A 27369-nucleotide genomic window follows, 5' to 3' on the forward strand; every position below is an offset into this window, starting at 1 on the left:
GTCCATCTTTCACTGCTAACTAGACCAGGGTTCTCAACCTGTGGGTTGAGAACGTCAAAACCCCTCTGGACGTCAAACAACTTTGTCACAGTGGATACCTCAGACCATAGGAAAATAGAGATATTTACATTATGACTCATAACAGTAACAGAAATAGTGATGAAGTAGCAATTAAAAATTTTGTGGTTGGGGGTCACCACAACAAGAGGCACTGGATCAATGCTGTGGCATTAGGAAGGCTGGGAACCGATGGACATCTCACTCTGAGACGAGGGTTTCAGAAGTGAACATAGACAGCCTTGGGTATCAGGTAACTTTCCAGAATACTGAGACCTACACGGTTTTCCTTCCATTGAGCTCCCTGTTATACTTCTCACTAGTCGGATGATTTCTGGCTTACCAAAACCAGGATTACGATATCAACCCAGCCACGGGGACCTTCCCCGTCTCTTCACTGATTCTGACAGAAGTTTTGAGTGAAGGGTTTTTTTGTTGTTGTTTTGTTTTCCTCTCCAAATTAAGCCACCTCCTCCTGAGGAACTCCTGTTCCCACGACTGTCAAGCTGTCACAAGGTGGAAGTGAAAGCGACTCAGAAGATCTGAAATAGTCACACATCTGCCAAATGCCTTTGGTCAGCGTCCAGATTTCTAAAGTGGTTGGTTTTGATACCATTGTCCAACTGTATCACAGGGTTTTTAGGAGGAGAGGTGCTATTCTCCACACTTCCTGGATTGTTTGTTCCAAAAGCCCCATTTCCTGGTTCCTAAACATGAGCCACGGCTGCCTTCTAACCTGCAATGGTATTCTCTAGCAACAGGAAGCAACAGGGAAGCTCTCTGAGGAATTTGACCTTGGACCTACTTTAAGGTGCCCCTCCTTGGCCCTTTTGAAATTCCCACCCCTTCGCCCACATTGTAATATTAACTGAAAAGTGGTCTTCCTTGAGATTTACAGAACCCAGAACATCTGGTTTGCCTTGTTAACACCCCTGTTTTGCCTTCACATCTATGAATATGTCTGTTGAAAAGGAACTACAGGAGCAGATCCAGGAGGCCAAGGTCCATCGTGATATTCCAGAGGAGAGAGAGGAGGTGCACGCCTTGGGTGATGAAGACCCCCAAAGAGCTTACAGACTTTCTTCCCTGCCTTTCCTTAACTTCTCTGGAAGAGCCCTTAGTAGCCTTGATCCAACCTGAAGATAGCGCTCTGTGGGACCTTTGTATGACGGCCATCCCTCATATAAATATAACCCTGGTTACTTATTCTGAGCACCTGACGATTCCCCTTTGAACTGTGCACCAGCCCTCAGTTCTGCTAACCTCCAGGGAAGGAGTGGGACCATTGCCTCTAGAGTGCTCAGTCTGCACAGCTAGGGTGAGACCAGATAGAGAAAGGTTGAAGCGATGCTGTCCCACACCCTTTGGGCTTGCTTGTTTTCTACTCTTTTTTCAGTATCTTGGTAATGAAAGAAAAGATGCCTAAACCTGCATTTGTACAGAATAAAAGCAAGAGTTCAAATGCATATATTAGATATCCATCCATCAAGATGTAAATTGCTATAGTGATTGCAGATTATTCTATGCACAGAGGAGAGGAAAAACTCACCTATTATTACTGCTCATAGGCTTCACTGATTCACTTTAAATATTTATGAGTATTTTTTATACTTCATCAATATATAAACCTATCATTTTGAAACCTTTTCCCGGCTCTTCCTTCTCTGACTAAGAAAACACTCCTGTTTGTGAAACTGACTCATTTAGAATTGACTTGGGTGCTACCAAAGAACAAAGTAACTAGATTTATTTCCCCATCTGTCCTACCTGCCCACTCCCACCATAAAATGCAGTACACTGCAAATTGTCAGGAGCTGTTTAAACTCACCAGAAAGCAGGGTAAGTTGTCCCCGTCCCGTGTCCCCCCCCCATCATACACATGCACACACACACATACACACACACACACACACACACACACACATATTTCAGATTCAAGCATGATCATTTCTTAGTGCCCTCTGAGGTCCCTTGTCCAGGGACAAGGGCTGGCTCCCTGGCTTTGTAATAAAGAAAGAAAAGCATCAAGGATATTAAAACCGTTGTGTGCCTGGGAACAGCTAAAGGCAAAACCCCGTTCCAACAGGTTACTCTTGTTTACCCCATGGTATGAAAACACCCGTGGTGGGAATAAGAAGCCAGGAGTTTGTCCATAGAGAGACTCCAGGACAAGGACTCCAGAATGGCTGTGTCTTCCCCAGTAGATTTTTAAGCCCACTTTGATGAAGTCACCTTTGTCTCCCCATCAGGCTACTCTGGTCTTCTTTGCTGGACGGTGTAAGCATGACTTTTGTGATGTTTTACTATCTATCATCCTCATATTTGCTCTCTCTCTCTCTCTCTCTCTCTCTCTCTCTCTCTCTCTCTCTCTCTCTCTCTCTTTCTCTTATGCCATGGTTCAAACTCATTCATTTGAAACTGAAAGGATGGCTTCCAAAGATGATTCTCAGCACTGTACTGGGCACACACCCCACAAACACAACTGCATGATATCATTTCCTTCAGAGACTACAAACTGGCAATACCTGGATTTTTAAAAAGATTCTAGGTCTTCTGTATTTTTAAAAATATTTATCTAAAAATTAAAAGTACACATATTTCATATAAAATATGAATACCTGCCTTTGTATGAGATAAAAATCTGATGACTTCAAATCTAATAGGGACCCCACTTTAGGCAGGGCAATATATCTAATACATTGCAGTTCTCACCCACCCCTGTTGTCTCCCTAACACTGAAAATGAAGGTCTGCTATCATCAATATTGCTTTCCTTTTCTTCTTATCACAGATACATATTCATCCATAAAAATGTCTTTATTAAAAATGAGAAATGGGCCAACAAGATGGCTCAATGAGTAAAGGTGCTTGTGGGCAAGCCTGAGCTCCATCTCTGGGACCCATATGGTAGCAAAAGAGAACCCGCTTCTGCAGGTCCACTGACCTCCACACTCTTTCTGTATCCCATGACAACCACACACAAACACACAAAAATAAATAAATGAAAACTTTTTTAGTGGAAGGAAAATAGAAACTCAGAGGTTATCGTCTCCAGATTTTCTCTAACATTAGCTACCCATCTCATACATTGATGCTACAAATCATGGGGCTTCAGCAGGCTGGTTTGAACTAAAGAGAGCCTCACAAGCAAGACGTCTCTTATTTTCTCTTATCTTCTTGTCTCTCCACCCCTCCCCATTCTCTCTCTCCAAGTATGGGAAACAAAGATCTCTGTTATGGTGGTTTGAATGAGATGTCCCACAGAACCTTGGACACTTGAACACTTGGTCCCTGTCTTATTACTGATCAAGTGTGTGAACCACAGAGACAGCATGACCAAGGCATTTTATAAAGAAACCCTTTAACTCAGGGCCTGCTTACAGCTTCAGAGTTTCAGAGGGTTAGTTTATGATCATCATGGCAGGGAATATGGTAGAAGACAGGCATGCACTAGAGCAGGAGCTGAGAGCTCACATCCCATCCATAAGCAGCAGGCAGAAAAAGAGAAAAAGTATGACTTGGCCTAGTGTGATCTTTTGAAACCTCAAATTTCATTCTTAATGGCACAGCCCTTCCAACAGGGCCACACCTCTTAGTCTTTCCCAAATAGTTCTACTAACTGGAGCCCAAGTATTCAAGCATATGGGGGTGGGGGGAAGGGCTTCTCATTCAAACAACCACAGCCCTCAGTTGATATCATTATTTAGGGAGGCTTAGGGAGTGCAGCATTATTGGAGGAAGTAGGTCACTAGGAGCAGACTTCGACATTTCAAAGTCTGTACCATTTCCAATGTGCCCCCGCCCTCTTTGCTCTGGGATTGAGATTTAAGATCTGAGCAGTCAGCTTTCTATTCCTGCTGCCATGCCTTTGTTCCACCATCACAGATTCTAACCCTCTGGAACCATAAACCTAAATAAACTCTTTCTTCTTTAAGTTGCCTTAGACACTGCAACAGAAAAGTTACAAATACACCTATGATGACTTACTGTGATTTTCGACTCAAAAATGGCTTTGTTAATGTAGGACCCCCTAGAGAGGAACTCCCTCGGGTCCCCAGGTCTCGGGAGTCAGGGTACCCTAGAAACACGAAATACTACAAGCCTTGCTGCAAAACACATGAGGTACTTTATTGGCAGGGCCCCGGATCGACTCGTATCTCATGCAGGAGACAGAGGAAGTCGACCACGAGGCCCAAAAGCTTGGGGTCTTTATAGGGTAAGGGTCTGAGGGTGGGGAGAATTGGTGTGGTTACATGCGATTGGTTCATTCAAACATAGCAAGTCAGAAGAATAGAGGGCTGGGGAGCCAGAGACCTGGGACTTATCAGAGTGACCATGCATCCGAGTAATTTACAACTCCAGGCACTTTTCAGCTTCCTTTTCCTGCTTCTCTCTCTCTTGTCTCTGTGATTAATTGATTCTGGTTTCAAGGCAGCCCAGGCTGTCTTTAAGTTTACATTAAAGGAGCCCTTTATGTCTCACATTATTTGAACCTTAAATTCTCAGCGTCAGGCTTCTAAGTTCACAAAACAACAAAACACCTCATAAGTTACATGAATCCTAGGCCCTAAATTTCATTTCTTTTCATTTTAACTGAGGGCTTTTTAAAAGAAAATCCATAAGGAAGGGGGAGGANGAGGGAGTTCACAAAGAGAGTTGGGGTTTACAGTTCTTCTCCAGCAGAGCTGTCCTTGGTAACATATGGCTCACTTAAACACACCAAGGCTGTTGGTGGCAGGAAATTCCAAAGGGCCTGAGGTTTATTGGGGGCAGCTGGTCACCTGGNTGATGTATGATTCTCAGTGAACAAGGAGGGTGCCTTCCTGCCAGATATCTGTGGAGTTAGTCCCGATAGCCCAGTTCCTGCATTCTTTTCCTTATCTTTATGGCCGGGCTTGTATTTCAGTGTCCAGCCCTGGGTCTTTGAATTTTTGAAACTTACTCTTTTAATTTTACATGTCTAAACTTTGAATTTATATAATTTTTCCTTTCAGTTAACACTCAAGTCTTAACTGAGTCGAAAAGTGTTGCAGGATATTTGGCCACACTGTGAACCCATGGCTCAGTCCTTGCACACACCTTTAATCCAAGAACTTACTGTTTATGGTAAACAAGATTGAATAAGGCAACCATAGGTCAAGAGTAGAGCAAGCAACCAGCTGACAGGGAATAAACATGGGGGGGGAAAAAAGAGAGAGTAAGAGGAAGTCAGGAGGATGAATAGAGAGGTACACAGGAAGTAGGAAGGAGGGACATTAGGTCTGAAAGTGTAGAGAAGGAGAAGAGACGTTGTCCTTCTAGGATATCAGCTGAGGGGGAAGGTCAGCTGAGAGCTTTCTCTGCCTCTCTGAGCTAGTAGGCTTTCAACCCCACATCTAGTTCCTGAGTCTTCATTTGGTAGAATCAGATGACTGAGACTTGGCTTTAAAACAACAGAAAAGTACTAAGTCCACCCTGTAACATCTGTCTGCTGAACCAGATAAGGGACAAAAGCATTAAATTCAGCAGCTTCGGAAGACATCTAGGAACTGGATACCAATTTCACTCTGTCCAATACAAACCCAAGCACCTGGTTGATCCCATCCTTCATGTCTTGGCCTGAAGAAATGAAGCACCTTGAATCATTTTCTTTGCTTTTGCCATGTGGGTACAAATCTCTGCTCCCCACAACTGCAGCCTCAGTTTCCACCCAAGATCTTACATAACTAAAGTAAGTTCTTCCAGAATTGTTGTGAACCTGTCCCCATGGTCTCATCAAACAGGAAATTTAACCCAAATGAAACAAAACTAGAGCTGATGCTCCAGCCAGAGCCCAGAGGAACATTGCTGCAGGCTGTTTTCTATCCTTTGTGCCCACCTATTTCCCTTAAAGAGCCTACATTTGCAATCTAAATTGCTATGGTTCCCATTGTCCTTTCTATTGTCTAGATGGAGCATGAGACAACTAAATCATTAGGTTACCAGGATCTCTTTTTCCTAGGGTGTCTTGAGCACGTCATGATCTTGTGTGTATTTTCTCTTGGTCATCTACTGTCAGTTTAGTCCAGCACTTAGTTATAAAATCTCCAGAAGAAGGAAACAGGTTGGCAAGGTGACTGAGTAGGTAAAACACTTGCCACACAACCCTGAGGATCTGAGTTCAGTCTCCGAAGTGCATGCAAAATAACCTTGATCTAGTGGCTCTAAAAACACAGCCCTCACACCTCTGTGGTGAGATGTGGAGGTGGTGAGAGTATAGCATTACTGTTACAATACAGTACAGAATTAGCCGTGGTACAGCAACAGAAACAAGGGAGACCCTGTCTAAAATACAAGGTGTGAGAAGGCTTAGCTGACTTCATGACATGTTTCAAATTGGCAGCTCAAGAGAGGAGGCCTAAATCTCTGTTTCCAAGAACTGGGTAATTCCAGAAAACTTGAGGCCTCAGAAGTTGCCCCACCACCTGGCCTGAGACAAGGTCAGCAGCCGTTTCCAGACTTTCTTAGCTACTTCCTCAGCAACAGTTTCCAGGCCTCTCTAGCAACAGTTTCCAGTCCCCATGACCCATTAATGGAATGTCCGAAGAGATAGACCCAACAGATTAAGATAGAGGTCATCTACCCCAGAATTCTCTAATGTGCTTTAAATCAGGCCTGTGAGTTCATTTGGTTGTCTATCTTGGTAATGAGAGGCCCCAGCATGCTGGAGATCTACAGAATAAAACATTCTTTGCATTTACATACTATTTGAGTCCAGGATATCATTCTTCAGCAAATCATGGAACCTTATAGGTAAAAGAAGAGTCAATTCCCAAGACATAGATCACTAACCTCCATACAAATGCTATGGTATATGTCAACACACACACACAAATAAAATGAATAAAAGCAAATTTTAAGCAAAAATTGAAGAAGGAGAGGGGAAGGAAGAAGTTCCTTATGCCCCTACCAAAATGGCATTTGAATTTGTGTCTGATTTTCAACCTGGATTAGAATCAAATAACTAGGGAGGAGCAGGGGATTAGGTTTGAAACAAGTGTCACTATGCAGATCCTAAGTTCGCGAACACAATGAAAATAATAATAATACCTATTTTATAAGCTCACATGAGCCTTAGAGCACACATACACATACATACACACACACACACACACACACAGAGAGAGAGAGAGAGAGAGAGAGAGAGAGAGAGAGAGAGAGAGAGAGACTGGAGACTGGAGACTGGAGACTGGAATGCTTACAAGTTCCTGAGTGGCAAGAATATCTTTGTTATCATAACTGGCCCCTTTAATAACACTTGAGTTTACTCTAATGAAGTGACACAGAGTAGAACCTCTAGCCAGCTTTTTGGCAGGACAGTCAGCAAGAAGACCAAGTGACCAGAGGCTGAAAATCTCCTTCATATGTACTTCTCGCCACGATATAGATGGAAGCTCATTAATTGAGAATTTAATGAATTTACAGGATCTTGAACACTAGAGATACTCCATTTTCCTCCTGTCCTGTGGCCCATGTGTCTTTTTTGTTATATAGCAATATTCTTCTAACTGAGAAATTCTACCTAAGAGGAAGGCTGCTAAGAAATATACAACTCCAAAGTCCCTGTAAATCCCTGAAGCTTACAAGATTCATCAGGCTTTTCCCTCTCCAAGATCACAGAAGCCATAAGAACTGCTAAGCATCAATTTCCTGGTGTTGTTTCTCGGGAACTATTTGCCTTGTTTTTGAGACAGCATCTCTCATTGACCTGAGGCTCACTGATTTAGCTAGGCTGGGTATATAATGAGTCCTAGGGAGCCCCTGAATCTGCCTCACCAGCTCTAGGTTTATAAGCACATGTCAACACATGAAGCTTTATTACATGGATCCTTGGGGTCAAACTTGATGCTCTGAATTTGCAAAGAAAACACTTTACTGACTAAGCTGTCTACACAATCCATGAGTCATGTTACTTACATCAAACTATATCAATAGTAATTATAGTGCCATAAGCCGTCTACACAATCCATGAGTCATGTTACTTATATCAAACTATATCAACTATATCGACAGAGCCACTGTGTTTTAATGCCACCTAATTTTGAGTTATCTCTATTTTACAAATTTCTCCTTGTAAAACTATTCTTGGGACTGAAGAGAGAATTAGAACAGTGGTTAAAAACACCTGTTGCTCTTGCGGAGGAACTGGGTTCAATTTCTAACAGTCACATGGTAACTCACTACCATCTATAACTCCAGGTCAAGGAGATACAGTGCCTGTTTCTAACCTTTGCAGGAACCAGGCATGCATGCATATGGTGCACAAATATACATGCAGGCAAAACACTCAGACACATAAAAAAGGAATATTTTTAAAGATTTGTGTGTGTGTGTATGTGTGTGTGTGTGTGTGTGTGTGTTCTTTCCTGCTCCCTGCCCCATTTATCTAGTACTATAACCTAAAAAAAAACACTCCTCACTGAGTGGAAGACTAGCTGTTGGGTTCAGCAATTGCAGGAAAAGCAACTATGTAAACATGAGTCCCAGGACTCCCTAATCACTAATCTTCCATCAGTTTCCAAAGCCTAGAACAGCTAATGATCTTCAGATAGCACTGAAGTGCAGACCAAGGACTCACTAGTCTTGTTCTTAATTAAAAGTGGGATAATGTTTAACTTGTAAGGAAACAATGTGTTGAATTACAGAAATTGGCCTCAGAGACAAAGTCAACTGTCAACACAAGAACGTCAAAGAAGAGAAGGAAGAACACAAGCCCTGGCTGAGAAGACCCCCTCCAGTCATGTGATCTTCCCACCCACTGTTCCCGGCTTTCCTTTTCTTCTCCATAAAAGTGCTCTTTTGTTCCTGTGTTCCTTGAAATAGTCTTTGTTTAGTGGCCAATAACCCTTCTTCTGAGGGCAACCCTTAAATAAACCTGGTTTCCATCCCACAGCTCTGCCACTTAAGTGTGGGTTCTCAAGAGGTGAGTGCACAGAGGAGTCTGGTAGAGACAGGAAATGTGGGCTACTGAGAGAGAGCTCAGTGGTTAGAGTGCTTGCTATGCAACCATAAAGACCTGAGTTTGACTCTAAAATGATCCACACAAGACAGTTATTGACAACCATGCTAATTAAGCCAATTAAAAACTTTGGAGAATTACTTCTACCAGAGACCCTACTAGGCGTGGAGTGAATCAAGGGAGAACTGATGGTGTCTAATGTCTACCTCCATCTAATAGGCTTATCTATTATAGGCCCCTTTCTCATCTGATTAGGGTCATAGCACCCAAGGCAGCAGTTCCTGCCACCTGACTCCTATCATTGGACGGCGTAGCATGGTGGCAAGCAGGCGTCTATGGCCCGCCTGTGCCAGAGACTGGAGGGCAAGTCTTTGGGTAGCACAGTGGTCCTCTGTCTGTCTTCCTCTTCCCATACTGCACTGCTTGGATTTGATTTGATTTTTATGAATCCTATGCATAAAACAGCTGTGGCCACCAAGCCAGGCATCAGGCTAGGATGAACAAAGGACGGCCATCTGCTCTGCCCCTGACTGATGTAAGAACACCACCACCAAGGTGACTCTTTGCCCGTTGCCAGGAGGAAGATATGGTCTTAAACAAGGCAACGAGGCAGGCAGCCTTCTGTGGTGGGTTGAATAAGAACGGTCTCCATAGTTTCAGATATCCAGGTGCTTAGCCTCACCAGGGGCTCTGTTTAAAGGGATTAGGAGGTATGGCTTTGTTAGAGTAAACGTAATACTAGGGGTGGGCTTTGGGGGCTAAAAAACCCATGCCAAGCCCACCCAGTTTCTCTCTCTCTCTCTCTCTCTCTCTCTCTCTCTCTCTCTCTCTCTCTCTCTCTGACTGACTGCCTGCCTGCATGATGCCAGGCTCCCCTCCAAGTCCATGATAATATGATAATGAACTAAACCTCTGAGGCTATAACCGAGCCCCCCAGTTAATGCTTTCTTTCATAAGAAAAGACACATTGGTCACAGCTATACAGTGGTGACTAAGGTGCCTTCCAAACATAATCACAGAGGGGTGAATCCTGCCTTGTAAAAGGTAAGTTTTGCCTTAAGAATGGCCAGGGGTAAAAAGCTTGGTCCAATTTCCACTGGTTTTCAAAATTAATTTAGAAAGGGTGGACCTAATCGTCCTGTCCATGTGTTCAACCTTTCCAGAGCTCTGAGGCCAATAGGTGCGATGAGGCTTCCAGATTACAATTAAGGCCTTACCGACCATTGGAGCTATGGACAAAATGAAGGCAGGTCCATTATCCGATCCAACTGGCAGTAGCAGCCTGAGCCTAAGAATAATCTACCTCTTAACCGCTGCCGTGGCTGTCTCCCTCTGGCTAGCAAAGACTTCCACCACTCTTGCGAAGGTGTCCACAAACACTAACAGATAATTATACCCAGTGTAAGGGGGCCTCATCTCTATGAAACTCACTTCTTATTTCTTACCAGGGGCTAGTCCTCTCACACGAATGATGGGGGCTCATTTCGCCCCTTGCCTTGGGTTGTCTTGTATGCAAGAGCGACATTTAGAGGCAACCTGCCACCTCGCAGAGATGCAGAATCTGGTGCCTGGGATATAATAATTGAGTTAGCCTGATGGTACCCAAATGGGTGGTCTGGAGCAGTTGGCACACCAAAAAGCATCCAAGGGCCTCGGGGAGGATAATTCTTGAGTTAAATCCTGGGAGCTGGCCTTATGCTCATCTTCCTGGGAATAGGTGGGTTGGGGAAGGAGCTGTGGATCAGGCAAAGCAATGGGCAAGACAGAAGGGGCTCTACAGGCATCCCTGCTGCTTTTCAGGCTTCCTGATCTTCGCTCCAATTTCCTTGTCTTCAGGTGTATTCCTATTGTGATGTCTCTTGTGAAGAATCAGACCACTGTAAGGAAAGTGAGGCTTTTCTCCTATTTTTAACCTTTTTTTTTTCTTCAGCAAACAACAGGTCTCTCTCTTTATAAAACATGTCATAGGCATGAAGAATAGCAAAAGTATACCTGCAGGCTGTATAAATGCTTATTTATCTGTCCTTTCCCCAACACAAGGCTTGATTGAGAGCCATCATCAACTCTGCCTTCTCGGCCTCCTGTGCCATATGGCAAGGCTTGTACCATATGGTAGTGCCTACAGTGGCCCACTGTATAGTTACTACTGCTCCAGCTTTCCTCACTATGTTGATGACCAGATTGTTTCTATCGGTAAACAGATTGGCCTCTGCTTCAGGCAAGGGAATTTCCTGGAGATCGGGGCAATTGGCCTGAGAAATGTCCAGCAAGTCCTCACAGTCATGGGAGGGGGACCTTGGGACTGCCATCACGCATCACTGTCACAGAGTAGAGACTTTGTATAGCAGCAGAAGTGAGACAGCATTGACAAAGCAACAGGCTCTGATACTGAGTGATTCTTGAACATTTGGTATCTATTGGCATTTGTCCATTTTATGGTGGTTTTAACAGCATGAAAACCATTAAATTCAGATTCTGGACCAGGGTAAGTTTGTCAGCTTGCTTCCCCAAATCAGGAAGAGCGCTCCTACCCCACACCACCACCTAAAAAGAATCTCCTAAATCTCAAGGATATCCCAAATCCTTTGGGCCTGTCTCCCTTTCCCCAGAATCAAAACTGAATTCAGTATGTGGACTTACTTCCTAGAAGTGTTAGAAGGACGCTGGCTCTGTATAGGGAATATAGCAGTCACTCCAGACATCACCAAACTCAGTGAGAGAGGGGGGCTATGGAATGTTTATCAGGGAGCATCTCCCTGTAACCTCTCCCAGTCTGTCAAGGCCAAGAGTGAGGCTGAGTCCCACAGATCAAGGAGGATCTCGCTGGGGCCTCCAGTTAAGTTATTCATATAAGATAATTACTGGCAACCACACTGATTAAGCCAGTTAAAAGTTTTAAACTTTTTTTTTTGATGGCTAGACCAAAAGTAGACTTGTGCCTCTGAAAAGTCTCTTGGTGTCCAAGCTTGGGAGTACAGAGCTTTTAAAGGCAAAAACCACAAAGACCATAAGTTACACCAAAATTAGAAGAGGGTTAGAGTAACTCTGAAACATTCATTTCTGATAGAGTATACCAATTATTTTAGATAATAGCATACCAGATATTTAAAGACATATCTTTTCTAGTTATTTTAGTTTACATTAATTATTTTGGTTAATGCATCTGGACATGTTCAAGGCCATGGAAATCTCAAATATGTTACTAAGGTAACTGTTGTGGGGAAAAGAGTGGAGAGCTGAGAACTGGCTAAGCAAACATAAAATGGGGTCAAAACAAAACTGTAGTCGTTTGAACTCTAGCACCTATGTAACAAATGGAGCATTTCTTTTCATGAATGCCTACAATGACTACATCACTGGGGAAGGTGAAGACAAATGGGTTGCTGAGGCTTGCTGGCTGCCAGGCTAGGGGGAAAAAGTGAACTCCAAGTTCAGAGGAGTAAAAATAAGACAGAGTAGGGCTGGAGAGATGGCTCAGGGGTTAAAAGCTCTGGACGTTCTTCGAGAAGGATTGACTTCAAGTCCCATAATCACATGGTAGCTCACAGCCTTCTAAAATGGGATCTGATGCCCTCTTCTGGCATGCAGGTGTATATGCATAGACTATATAAATAAAATAAAACTTTCAGGCAGTGACATGGACAAGAGATGACCTCCTTACCCCTTGCTGCTTGTGGCAGGAGGAAGAGCTGGCCCCTAGGTCCTGAGGCATTAACGAAGGGAGTTTCATTTAGGCTAAGCGCTCCACAGTCATTTACTCCATTCTTTGACCAATTATGAGGCCTTATCTGCTTCCCAAAGAAAATGAAGCCTCTCTGACCAAGACTGAAAGCCACACGGATTTATGCATAAAACAATAAATGTTCAGAAGGCGATTTGACCACATTTAGCCAAACATTAGTAGGTTCTTCCCTAGAATCTATGAACTCCCCAACAATAGGCTTTTGACCTGGTTAAAGTACTAGGCATGAAACACCTAAAAAAGTCAGGTCATCGTTGTACCAATGGGCATATCTTGCCTGAAGGCTGGTGTTGTAGCACATAGGGCCCAGCATTGGGCAAGATCAGTGAAGTCTTTTCTCCCCCAGCAGCCTACACAGCACCTCTCCGTGCTGTGGAAAACAACCAGCGGAGAGGGAGTTTCCCACCCTGTTTCACATCGCTTTCTCTCTGACATGCAACTAAACCTCATTTTTATTTTTTAACCATATAAACTGAATAATAGGGATTGGTCCTAAAATATGTAACTGTTTTCATCAATTCTTCAAATTTCCACTACAGTTCTACAAAGATTGATGCTAAATGTAATTAGAATCCCCTTAAGCAACTTTCTTTCCCTCTGTTTTCTTCCTCTCCAAAAGGATGCATTTAGAATTAATTTTCCTTCTGTGGTCCAAAAAAAAAAAAAATCTCTGCTTAAATGGTTAAGGATTTATGGCAGAGTGGGAGCTCACAGGGAAAGAAGACATGAGCCTAATATAAAGGAATGTGCAAACATCAGTCATAGTATCATAAAGAAGGAAACATGGACAGATGTTAGCTTCAGAGGCACAGAGCCAGCCCATAAGTACACTGAGCAGGAAGTGCAGGGGCATGGACCAGAATACAGTCAGATATGGTATCTGCTCTGGAAACACCTTAAACACTGTCCAGCAGGACAGAAAGGTTCCAAGATCTCAGCCACAACAAGTACTGAAATCTAAACCCACCGGAAGAGCTAGTGTCTTTTGGTCCCCTGTAGCCAATGTTTTGTACTTCAGAGTAATTAAATCGCAGTCTCCAGGGAGCCCCAGGGCAATGCTAGACTTTATATTGAATGATCTGATAAGACTTCATGAAACCAATCACTTCAAAATGTGCAATTTTTTTTAACGTGTAAGTTTTATTTTTTTTTAAGATTTTTATTTATTTATTATATGTAAGAACACTGTAGCCGTCTTCAGACACTCCAGAAGAGGGAGTCAGATCTTGTTAAGGATGGTTGTGAGCCACTATGTGGTTGCTGGGATTTGAACTCTGCACCTTTGGAAGAGCAGTCGGGTGCTCTTACCTGCTGAGTCATCTCACCAGCCCGTAAGTTTTATTTTTAATGATCAAGCAATGTATGATGCAGCCATACCTTCTCGTTGTACAAGACTGTTCGGGGAAGAACAGTAAGGTTCAGAAATGACATCTCATAGAGCAAATATGATTTGGGTTGTCTTTCCCTGAACGTCTTGGATGTTCTAGATGCCCTCATGGAAACAGAGGTATTACAACAACCAATTTCAAGTTTCAAACAGGGCCACTGGAGTGGGCAGGCGCTCAGCAGAGAGCGCCATGCTCCTGTTACCATGACGATTATACAGAGTTCAGAGGCCGACAAGAAGCAGAGTTTTGTCGCCATACCAATACCTGGCCTGCTATCAGACTTTGCCTTTATTAGATTCATCTTCTAATATCTGAATTAAACCCCATTAGATGCAAAGACTCAGGACAACCTGGGAAAGAAGCTGCGTGCGTTCTCCTACTTTTAAAGTGTTTACTTATGAGGCTGGGGAGATGGGTCAGTGGTTAAGAGCACTAACTGCTCTTCCAGAGGACCCAGGTTCAATTCCCAGCACCCACACTGCAGCTCATGACTATCTCTAAGTCCAATTCCAGGGGATCGAACACCCTCTCCTGGCCTCTGCAGGTACTGTCTGCACGTGGTACACAGACAAACACACAGACAAAACACCCATATAATAAAATAAAAATAAATAAAATCTCAATAAATAAAGTGTTTATTAAGAGTGCTCACTACTCTTATCAAGGGGTCAGATGTGGTTCCCAGTCCCCACGTGGCAGCTCACAACTGCCTGTAACTCTAGTTCCAGCAGATCCAATGGCCTGTTCTGGCCCTCCTCAGGACTTGCACACACGTGGTACACATAAAAATATGAAGGCACGCATTTACAGAATAATAATAAATAAATCTTTAAAGTGAAAGATCAAAAAAAAAAAAAAAAACGTGGAAAATCAAACTACTGACAAATGTAAACTAGCAACATATATGCCTTAGCAGGATGACAAAGGGTTCCAAAAGTAATCCAAAGTCAGACATAGACCAAGCAAGATTTGGAGGACAAATAATGTGTAATACAAGGTAAAAAGTCTGGTCTTTAAGCCTGACTTCAACATTCACTGCCTGAGTAACCCAGTAAGTAATCAGACCAGACAGATCAGCTGAAAAACTCCTTTCTGCCTTTGGCTCAGTACCCTGCCCTGCCCCCGTCTCTCCATACTCCCCTCACACACACACACCCTCTCTCTCTCCCTCCCTCGCTCCATTTCCTGCCTTTCATCACTCTTTCTCTGTCTTCCTTTATTTCCTCCTTTCTGCTTTCTTCCTTTTCTCAGTGTCACCTGAAGAGCCAGTATCTTGACCAGCAGAAGACCTGCAGGTACAAAGAGCCCCGACCAAGCTTGTTACAGCTGGTCCCCACTAGAACTCTCAAGTCCCTTGAAGCTAGAGAATGAGACGACATTTTTATTATTCATTGAAATTATCGAAACTATTAACAGAATCAAGCAAACCGGTTCATTTAGAAAAGCAAACATTACCTTTTTTTTTTTTTTTTTTAATCAAAGGCAGGTTTCCTTTTCTAGAATTCTAATCAAGGAATATAATGCATGGTGAGCCGCCCTCTTCTGTTCGTAGGCTGGTAGTGCAGGGCAGGCAGGGAACATTAGCTCTGAGCAGGGCTTCACAAGGTAATGTGGACACAGCAGGATTTTTAACATCTAGAATATTCCTACTGACCTCCAGCAACTGGAACATCCCCTTATGCAGAGTGGCTCCTCTTCGCCAGTTAAGAAGTACCCATTCTTCTCTCGGGTGGCTGACCAGCGGAGCTCTGCATCTGCAACAGCATACTCTTGCCAGTGAAGAACCAAACATGACCTTGAGCTCTATGCCTGATTTCCCTGGGCTACTGAAGGAACTCACCAAATGTGTAAACCATGTACCTCCTCCTTGTCGCTCCCTTTCTGTATGCTTTGTCTTCACACTCACTGCCTAGAAGCTTGGATAGTGAAGCCGAACTGCTAACGTGTTCAGCACCTTGCCAGACGCTCCGGCCCGCCATAACTTCCTCTGTGTCAGCGTGCAAGTGACAGAGCAGTCGAGAAACAGACAGGCAAGGGTGCGGGACCTAGCAGCTGCTGCCGGTTGCATCTGGGCAGGACGGAAATGCAAAGGAAAAGGGAAACTGAGGCCACTTTAGAGCAAACTGAACCATCATCAGAAGCTTGGGGCTAACACTCGAGTCAAGACAGAGGTCTTCCACTGTAAGCTCAGTTGGCTGACTTCTTTTCTCAGTTACTCTCACACGCGTCTTTCTTCCCCAGAGCCCACTGAGGTGTTTTCATAAGGGATCTTCATTCCTGGGACGCACTTTCCTGCGGTTATCACCAACTCTAACGTCTTTTCATCTTCTTTACTGTATAAAGCCATTCCACCTCACGCCTTAAGACCGTTAACCTTGACAGAGATCAAAGCCAATTGCATTTGTTTTTTTTAAAAAAAAAAAAAAAAACATATTTTAGTTGTCTCCAAAACCAAAATTCTTTAACATTGAAACCCCTTCCTTGGATCAGAGGAAAGTGCTGGAAAGCTTTCTGCTTCCCAGCCTCACCAGCTAGAGATTCCCCAGTTGAGAGACACATCAACAAGGGCCTACTGGGGATAGCAAGTGTCTACAGAACCTCTCAGCACGCGAAGTGTTAAATCTACTAAGCGATCCTGCTTATTGGTTAATTAGGAAGGCACTTAACTTTCACTGCAAGTTTAAAGGGGGCTGGGGAGATGGCTCGGTGGGTAAGAGTGTTGTTCAGTAAAGCATAAGGACCTACGCTCAAATCCCAGCGCCTATGTACGGCAGCCCAAGTCTATAACCCCAACACTGGGTCAGAGGCAGGCAGATCCAGAGATCTCACTGGTCAGCCAGCCCAGACTGAAGGAGGAGCTCAAGTTCAGAGAGTAAAACCCTGTCATAAGGGTTACTTAAAGCAGAGAGTGAAGTGATGCCTTCCTATGGCACAACCACACACTCACATGTATGCAACACATACAACAGCAGAGGGCATTTACACTCACGGTACAGACAACACAGCGAGACAGATAAAGGCAGTAATTGCCTACCCCTCCCACATGCATGTAAGTGGTCTAGACACCCTGTCTACTAGCGCACCTACAAGTTGGAGGGGGGCTATTGCTATTCACGTATTAGTTCACCTACTACTTCTTGAACATCTATCACATGCCCCAGTCACCTGGACTGAAAAATGACCCAATCAATGGGACTTTTACAGCTGCCCATTCCTACCGTCTTCACCCTTCTCACTCTCTAGGACAGGAAAAGAGGAAGATGGACAGAACAGTGTGAAGCCAGCATTAAGAACAGTTCAGGGCTGGGCTGCCTGGCAAGCACGAAGACCTGAGTTCAATCTCCAGACTCCATTAAAAAAATAATAATAATAACAAGCCAACCCAAGGTGGGCATGGTGGCACAGGCCTTCAGTCCCAGCAGAGGCAGGTACATCTTTGTGAGTCCAAGGCCAGCCTGGTCTATAAAGTTTCAAGGTGGCCAGGGCGGTTACACAGAGAAACCCTGCTTCAAAAAAAGAAAGAAAGAAAGAAAGAAAGAAAGAAAGAAAGAAAGAAAGAAAGAAAGAAAGAAAGAAAGAAAGAAAAGAAAGAAAAGAAGGGAGGGAGGAAGGGAGAGACAGAGGGAGGGAAGAAGGAAGGAAGGAAAGAAGGAAGGAAGAGTGACAACCAAGTGGCAGGCACTCGTGACACTAGCAATGTTGAGACACAAGGCGCACAGCTGTACACCTACACACTCACACAGACAGGTATGGGGAAAGAAATGGTGCAGAGGCTCACACAGGCGGAGTGAGGCCAGACCTTGGGTTGCCTTGAACAGCAGAATGATCAAGCTACAAGCCCCACACTCTGGTACCTGCTCCTCAGCCTTCTTCACCCCTGCTTTGGGAGCCAAGAAGATAGCTTCTTCAAGCCCTCTGTATGGAACATGGCACTCACTTTACAAGACATGTGAATGGCCTTCCAGAAACCAGAGATGGAATGAGAAAGTACAATTGATGTACTCAGTTTGTACATATAAGACGCAAGTCGCAGCACATGCCAGTGATCCTTCGCTCTTGGTAGGCACAGGCAGGAGAATAGCAAGCTCAAGGCCAACCTGGGCTACAAAGCAAGGCCTTGTGAGTGGAGGGGGCTCATGAGAATATTTCATTTTAGAAATGATGGAAGAGGCCTGGTATGGTGATACACATCTATAATCCTAGCCCTTGGAAGGCAGAAGCAGTGGTGTCACACACTTAAGACCAGCTTGGGCTCTCTATTGAGACACTGGTTGAGAGAGACAGAAAAGATAATCAGCAGTTTGACACTAATAGAGCTTTCCATTATCAAGGTACGTGCTCCAAGAAGTTAGGGTAGATTTCACCTCATCGCTGAGTTGCTCGTTGGGAACTATTATATTTACCCACTTCAGACAGGGCACAGCAAGAGACCAAAGCTATGGTTCATTAGGTTTACCTGGAGACATAGGTTATAAAAGCATAGAAGGTATACAGGGATGGGGGCGGGGTTACAGAAGCATGAGAGAGTGCTTATGGGAGCATGGTAGAGGTCTTAAAGGAGCATGGGGAAAGGTGACTTGCAAAAACATAGATGACTCAAAGGTAGCTGAACCAATGAAGACCCCACCCTAGCATGGATGACAGCTCACCAAAGCTGCATCCTGGCCCTCCCTATCCCGCTTGCAGACAGTCTCCCACCCCTCGGCAGTTGCTCACTGTTTATATGACCTTGAGGAAGAGTCTTATATGTCTCATAAGTTTCTGAGATTTCTGAGTCTTAGGAGCCTCCTGCCCTCCAGGAAGAATATTTTAATTCAGAGGAGGTATGTGCACAGCGCCCCCTCTAAAAGGTACTCACCATTATTACTTTCCTTTAAGAAAGAGTCAGAGAATGCATGGACATTGGACATTCTCCATAAGATTGTCACCTGACAGGAAAAGGCCACTCCCATCAGTGAGCATGCATGCATGCCTTACTACTTCTAAGCATCCATTTCTCTGTAAAGATGCTGGCTAAAATGGGTTTCTTTCTTCTCCTACAGTGTTCCCTCCTTATAAATATTAATACCATTGATGTGGAAGGCTTAACACTCACTTTTAGTCTCTTTTCCTAGGGTACACCACTCTCTACCACATACTACACACACATATGTATAGCATATGTTACATTACTTTTCCCGAGGAAATGTGAACAGGTTATCTATTCACACCAGATAGGGAACCAAACCAAAGAACAAAGAACCGACCAAAGCAAGAATTCTATCCAAGTCCAGCTTAGGGAGTCAGGGAGTGGGTGCAGCTTAGAAACATGGGTAAAGGGTTATTTCCAGGAGCATGTGACTCAGACACAGTTGTATTAATGACAACACCCACCCCAGTGTGGGTGATGAGCTCTTAAAAGCCACTGATGGATTCCTGTGTTCAATAACCTTCTACCTTCCATATACTCTGCCGACCAAGATAATGTTCAGCTGGAAGGAAGGAGCAAGGAGCAACTGGAAGCCCAAGTGAGGGTCCTGTGACTCTTCCCCCTCTCCTACAAAACTTAGAAAGCACTGGGTTATCTTGCTTATTTCACTTCCATGACAACGGGGCCTACATGTCAGGACAGCAATCTCTGCTCCATGATAACCAGGGGTCATGTCATTCCCAGAGAAAACAGCTCAGTAGAACAACATATATACTATCCTACCTCTGCACATGGGATCTTTAATTGTGATTGGTGATCTGTGTAGCTGTGAATTTAGATAAGCCGATTTGGCCACCAGTGGGTCGAACACACGCACCCGCCCAAGAGCAATCTGGATTCACAAAGACAGACAGACAGACAGACAGACAGACAGACACACACACACACACACACGCACACACGTGCACACACGCACACACACGCACACACACACTCACGCACTCACGCATGCGCCAGTTAATTTTCGAATGTCTTGGCTAACTCAAAGGCAGGGCAGTTCTAATCCTCCTCTTGACTAGCACACATTTCCCTCCTGTAGTCCTGGCTTAACGCCCTCTAATTCTATATTTTACCTTTGTTGCCCTGGCTCCTTTTAGGCAGCTCCCTAGTCTTTGCTGCCCGAGACCCTTTTGGGGGTCGCATTCCTTCTCCTGGGCCGCATTCCTTCTCCCCTACGTTTTGGATGATTTTCCTTGTGCAGCTTTAAATCTGGTCCGTCTCCCTCCAACTCCTGGCTATTCTCCCTTCCTCTCTTCTAGTTCCCAGCCTATGCAAACTAAAAGTTCTGCCCTCCTCTCTCTCCCCAGCCATTAGCCCCTGGCTCTCTATTGACTGATCACAAACCAATTGGGGACAAGGACCTTCACTATTTGGAAACACAGATTCCTGATTTATTCAAAGCATTAAAACCAATCCCAAACAAAAACAAAAACAAAAAATAACAAACAAACAAACAAAAATCCCAAACATCTCACCTTTTTTGTCCAAATTAAAAACAGGATCTTCTCTTAGACATACGGTTATACCGCTTGAGCATAACCATAACAGTTATGTAAATTACAAAGTATGGTATGTAACTAACATTTAGTCTATCATATTTGTCAATTAGATAAAGTACTCTACCACCTATCCTAACTAAAGAGCTTATAATTTTATATTTGAATTATGTTCTGATTTTAGCCTGTATCACCATCTGAAAACTATCCTTTTAACGCCATATCAACTGTCTCACTGTTAAACAACTTGAGTTTGATTATGAGGAGTAACTACTCTTCAACTGAGTCAGAAATCTGAGGATGAATTAAAAATTACCTGATTATTTAGGAAGCACAAAAACATAGTTTCCAAAACTTAAACAAATTGGAGAGACAGCTGACTACCTGGACAGTCCCTATTCCTCAAAATATCAAAGCACCTGTCTTTAGCCTTTTGTCCCAGAACCATCTCGCAGACCCTGAAATGAAGTAGGAATATGAAGGACTAGCTTACCCTGTCTTGATAGAGCTTAGCAGTCGACTATCTGACTTCTGATTGTCCTTTTTGGACAGTATATTGTCTGTAGATGATATAGGCAATTTCTGTCTAATGGCTACCTTGCCACAATAATTAACTTCGCCTGGAGTTCAATATCTTCTTTGAACCTTGAAGGGGATACTGTCAGGAGCAGACATGTCTCTAGTCAAAATTTCTAATAATAATGAAATGATTAAATGTCAGATCCTGTGGATTTCTGATGTTTCTGAAGAATATACATATATATATGTATGTATATATATATTAATTATCTGAACTGTTAAACCTTGATTACTCTTAGCTATTTCTAATTGAATAATATTGAATTGAATAATAATTAAATCAGAATCTATATAACCATGAGTTTACTATCTGGCCCTTAACTTGCATTACGTAATCATCCTAAACATTTGTAATAGCAGCTATAAAAGGTCTCGGTCAAAGCCTTATGTTCTTAAATAAGTTACATGGGCACAATGCCTATCTAAGAGTAACAATGTTAATTTCAAATTTTGTATCAATATATAAAGATTTATACATATGGCAACCTTAAATATATATCAATATATAAATTTTGTATCAATGTAAGAAATTATAACTTCAATTTTACATCAATTTCAAAGATTTCTATCATTGTAAGATTATGGCTTCACAATGCTTTGTTCATGAATAATATTAGTAATCCATCCTATCTATTTCCTTAAGTTCAAAATTATGATCATTTCCAAATTATCCCTTAAAATGACACCCTATCTATAATTTGTAAAATAACCATAACCGGACACCCAAACCAAAGGAGTTGTGCTGACAACTCTCCATGGCGTCTTCATGCTGAATAAGAGTGACAAATTATTTAAAGGGGTGGGGAGGAGAAGGAAAATTAGAAAAATAGTTAGACTTAAGAAAGCTAGCTTTAGCATCTGTTATCCAGTCTCTGTATGCTTAGAAGGCTCAGGGCTTAACTGAAGTTCTGACTGGATCCATCTGAAAGGTGGGATGACGTGAGATCATCTGGAATCAGGAGCAATTTCTGTTCTGGAAGCAAGTCTCTGGACAGCATCAGGAAGCAGGGGCTGGAACAGCTGGTCAGTTCAGCATCTCTGAGGGTGAATCTTGTCAAAGCTGTACATCCTGTAACATATGAATCTCACAACCAAAATTTTTTACCATTAAGATTCATATGGATTGGGCTGGTGAGATGGCTCAGCAGGTAAGAGCACCCGACTGCTCTTCCGAAGGTCCTGAGTTCAAATCCCAGCAACCACATGGTAGCTCACGACCATCTGTAATGTGATCTGGCGCCCTCTTCTGGAGTGTCTGAAGACAGCTACAGTGTACTTACATATAATAAATAAATAAATCTTAAAAAAAAAAGATTCATATGGATTATGTAGGGTGTACAGATCAGTTAAGGATCAGTTAACAAAGTTTTTGTTCTTTGATCAGGTAAAAAAAAAACAACTGTCTTTCTTATGAGTTAATTTTATCAACAACCAATTGTAATAAATCTTCATTCATGCCATATGAAGGAGGGCACGAAGAATCTTAAAGATTCCATAACCAATAAGACTTATTGGCTCATTTAAGCTGAAGTTTGGGGTAGAGACATTTTATGTCTAAGCCAGTTCCTGGGCTGTTCCCATGTCAAGGAACCAGCAGATCAAGTTACCTGTCCTGTTTGACTTTCTCAAATTTTTCTTTCCAGTAGCCAAGATCCTCAGGGGTCTTCCCCAGTCATGTCTGATCCATATCATTATGGAAGGGGTCCAGAGCCTATTCTCCTTTCCTGTCAACACAAATACAGAGCCTCTCTCCCAAAATAGCATCTCCTTGGTCCGGTAACCAGAAATCATTAAAGGCATAGCTTGACCTCTCTCCAAGAACACTTTTAATATAACCACTACCATAACCATACACATTTCGATGATGAAAGCAATCCAAAGCTATTAAACAATCTAAACAAATATTAACCATTGAGACAGTGCTTCTTCAGTATCTCCTGCTTTTCAACCTATAAGTTAAGATCAAAAGCCTCAACACTTTATGTATACTTAAATCCTCCCTGCTATGGAGATTAATTTCTCTGTAGGCACATAGGTCAATATGCTCCTTTCTCTTTATATAATTCCAAGGCCTAGCTTTCTACTGTCTGAGATAGGTTAGGCTCCCTGTCCCTGCTTTTCAACCTAATTTTTAAGATCGAAAAACCTCAATATTTATTATCTGTGTCTATTTACTGTATAAGCCTATTTCCAGACTCTACTTATGTTGAACCAGGCAAAAGCAATCCCAGAAATCTCATGTGGACCACGTTCAAAGATTTTGAGAATTTGTCTTGTCAAGACTTTTAAGTTTCTTTAGAGTATTTTTTTTATTCAATCTCCCTAACTTCTCCCTTCTGTGGAACTTAATATTTCTGTATACTTAAGAACATGTAAATAATTACCATTATGCACTCTTCTATTCTCAAAGGAATTAAATCAAATTTGTAAATCTGTCCTTTATTTATCTGGTAGCTGTTGTGGATAGCCCTGGAGCTAATTATATTTTATGTTAAATCATTTGAAGAGATCTGGAAGTGGCTCCATCCTTAAAAGCATTGGTTGTTCTTCCAGAGGACCAAGGTTCAATTCACACACACACACACACACAGAGAGAGAGAGAGAGAGAGAGAGAGAGAGAGAAGAGAGAGAGAGAGAGACTTTAATCTTTCTATATGCATGCTCTTATCTGTGTTTTGTTTGTAGTGCTGGGAATTGAACCCAGGGCCTCATGTACCCTAAGTGAACAATCGACCACTGAGCTACATACTCAGCTCTTTGAACCTGGTCCAGGAACACAGTCAGCCGTGGTGGCGCAGGCGGGTATGGTTCGCTCAAGAAGCAGAGGCAGGAACATCAGAAGTGTGAGGACAGCCTTTAGCTGGGCATGGTAGTAATACCTTTAATCTCAGCACTCAGGAGGCAAGGCAGATATAGCTCTGTGAGTTCGAGGCCAGTCTGGTCAACATGGCAAGTTCCAGACTGCCAGGGCTACACTGTAAGACCCTATCTTAAAAATAAAACAATAGGGAAAGGAAGAAAATTTTTTCAAGAAACTAGATCAAGTGACAGATTAATTCAAATACCCCCAAAGAACACTTATTAAAACAAAATAAAGCTGTAAATGCTGATTATGATTGTTTTTGAGTTGTGTTTGCGAAACAATTTCACTGAAGCTGCAAGTCCCCACAGGCCTATTCACCAGAGCCCTACATTGTTGACAGCTGATAAAATGATAAAATGACGTGGTAGCCAAAGAGCCAAGGCTTCCTCACTCCTGTAACCTAACCCTCACTGAGTTTAGCTGACTTTGCATACAGGCCTTCCTTCCCACTTTCTGTTTGTACGTGTATATTTGTATGCTGTACGTAATGTTTAAATAAACATATCTGATGTGTACAGATCAAGTTTTAAATTTTATCAATGTGGTGATTTTATTTTTAAACCTCCATAATGCTGGTGAGTTTGTTTAAATTCAAGATCATTTTCAAAGAAATTATATTTTTAAATCAAACTTCCATTTTGCCTTCCAGTTCATCGAAGATCTTTCAGTAATGCCCAGCTGTGGAGAGTGGTGAACTCCAGGCTGCACTGGGAGTTGAGGTCAGTACAGATGTTCTATAAACACATGTCAGATGTGGGCTGGCAAGTGATTTCCTACTCTCTCATCTTGTAACTTCTGCCTTAGAACCCTGCAAAAATAACTAAGAAACTAGAACAATATTGTGGGGGTGGGGAAGCAGGACAGGCAGAGACATTTCTAGAGACTGGTTCAAGAGATAACTTGGTTACACACACACACACACACACACAGGAAAATAGGGTAGAAAATCTGCTTTAGTATTACTGCCTGCACTATAAAATATTGACAAAATGTCAAGAAATAAGAGATTGCTTGGATAAATCAAAATCCATTCATGTTTTACTATTGTATAATCACTGAATATGCTGTTTTAAAACCAGGAGTGGCAGCATCCAAGTGTAATCCCAGCCCTCTGGAGGCTGACAGAGGATGATTAGCATGAATCTGAAGCCCACCAAGGATACTGTCTTAGGGTTTTACTGCTGTGAAGAGATACCATGACCACAGCAAGTCTTATAAAGCTCAACATTTTACAGGCTGGCTTACAGGTTCAGAGGTTCAGTCCATTATCATCAAGGCAGGAACATGGCAGCATCCAGGCAGGCATGGTGCAGGAGGAGCTGAGAGTTCTACCTCTTCATCTGAAGGCTGCTAGCAGAAACTGACTCCAAGGCACCTAGGACAAGGGTATTAAAGCCCACAACCACAAGGCCACACCTACTCCAAAAAGGCCACACCTACTTCAACAGGGGTCAAGCATATGCAAACCATCACAGGGAGTTCTTAATATACACACACTGATCTTCCAGAGAGATGGGTTTCATTTGAGATTTCAAAGTGCCTCTATGTGGGAAGTTATGAGATAGTGTCCATCACGCAGCTTTTCTCAGATCACTTGATATATGCTTGGTGCTTTACAAGTGTCAGTAACTAAACTAATCAACTAAGAACCAATTGTTCATGAAGTAGAACAAAAAAATTTGCTCACGTATTCTGCTAATTTACTGAGTTAGAAATTCTACTACCGGGGCTGGAGAGATGGCTCCGTGGTTAAGAGCACTGACTGCTCTTCCAGAGGTCCTGAGTTCAATTCCCAGCAAGCTCATGATGGCTCACAATCGTCTGTAGTGGGATCCAATGCCCTCTTCTGGTGGGTCTGAAGACAGCTACAGAATACTCACATGCATAAATAAATCTTAAAAAAAGAAAGAAAGAAAGAAAGAAAGAAAGAAAGAAAGAAAGAAGAAAGAAAAGAAAAGAAAAGAAAAGAAAAGAAAAGAAAAGAAAAGAAAAGAAAAGAAAAGAAAAGAAAAGAAAAGAAAAGAGAAAAAAAGAAATTCCACTACCCATTTGCTCTGGTACCCTTAGTTAAGGTTTCCATTGCTGTGAAGAGATACCATTACCAAGGCAACTCTTATAAGGGAAAACATTTCATTGGGGCTGGCTTACAGTTTTAGAAGCTCAGTCCATTATCATCATAGCAGGAAGCACGGCAGCACACAGGCAGACATGGTACTGGAGGGGCCCAGAGTTCTACATCTTGATCCAGAGGCAGAGGCAGACGACTTTTTCTTCCTCACTGGGCGGAGCCCACCCCACAGTGACACATTCTTCCAACAAGGCTACACCGATTTGAACATTCCTAACGGTGTCATTTCCTGTGGGCCAAGCATCCAAACACATGACTCTATGGGGGCCAAACCTATTCAAACCACCACACTCCTTATAAGTAAAGCCAAGGTTTGTGGAGAGAATTCCATTAAAGCCAGTGACACGCACACGATAGCCATGTCAGTCGCCCTAAATCTTGGGCTATAGTAGAGTTACCTAAGGTGCTTACAACAGTCCCTAGACATCCAGGAACATGGCAGAGTAAGAAGTTCCTGAGGAAAACTTCTCTGCTTTGCTTCAAGTCTCTAGGTAAGTCCAATTGCTACTGAGTGCGGGGACAAGTGCTCTAACTTTTATATGACCACAAATCACCTGAGGTCTTCAATAAAGACAGATTCTAATTCTGCAAGTCTACAGTGAGACCTGGGGCCAGCATGTAAGTCCCAAAGCACTGGAGGAAGTTTCTAGATTCCTCATACAAGCCTGTAGGAAGGAGGCAGCTAGAGAGATAGATCAACAGTTAAGAACACTTGCTGTTCTTCCAGACAGCCTAACTTCTCCAGGGAACCTGATGCCCTCTTTTGGCCTCTGAGGGTACCCACAAACATGACTAACACACACACACACACACACACACACACACACACACACACACACAGAGCAGGTCTTTAAAGAAAGAATAAAGGAGGCTCTTATCTGTGGCTCGGTTGATGGAGGACTGGCCTAACATGCTGAGCCCTCCTCTGATCCCCAACACCAGGCACGGTAGCACACCCCTATGATCCCCGCACTCAGAAGTAAAGGCAGGAAGATCATGAGTTCAGGGTTTTCCACTGTTATATAGGAAGTTGGAGGACAGCCTGGGCTACATAAGACCCTCCTATCTTAAAAGAGATCATTTAAAAAGAGAAAAATAATTTATCATAGGTGTGTTGAAGTATTTTCTGTGAGGAAATACTGAATGGCCCCTGTGTGCCTGCTGGCAGAGG

The 27369-nt window shown here is 43.0% G+C and overlaps 1 non-coding gene across 1 annotated transcript; it reads right to left on the bottom strand.

Annotated features, from left to right (window-relative positions):
• Positions 1-9474: 9474 nt before the first annotated feature.
• LOC115063910 lies at positions 9475-9615 on the bottom strand. Its single transcript, XR_003843777.1, has one exon. It is a non-coding gene; the product is annotated as a small nucleolar RNA SNORA48 (small nucleolar RNA).
• Between the last annotated feature and the right edge of the window lie 17754 nt (positions 9616-27369).

The sequence above is a fragment of the Mus pahari genome, chromosome 4 (genome assembly GCF_900095145.1).
Source record: "Mus pahari chromosome 4, PAHARI_EIJ_v1.1, whole genome shotgun sequence".
NCBI classification, from domain to species: Eukaryota; Metazoa; Chordata; class Mammalia; order Rodentia; family Muridae; genus Mus; species Mus pahari.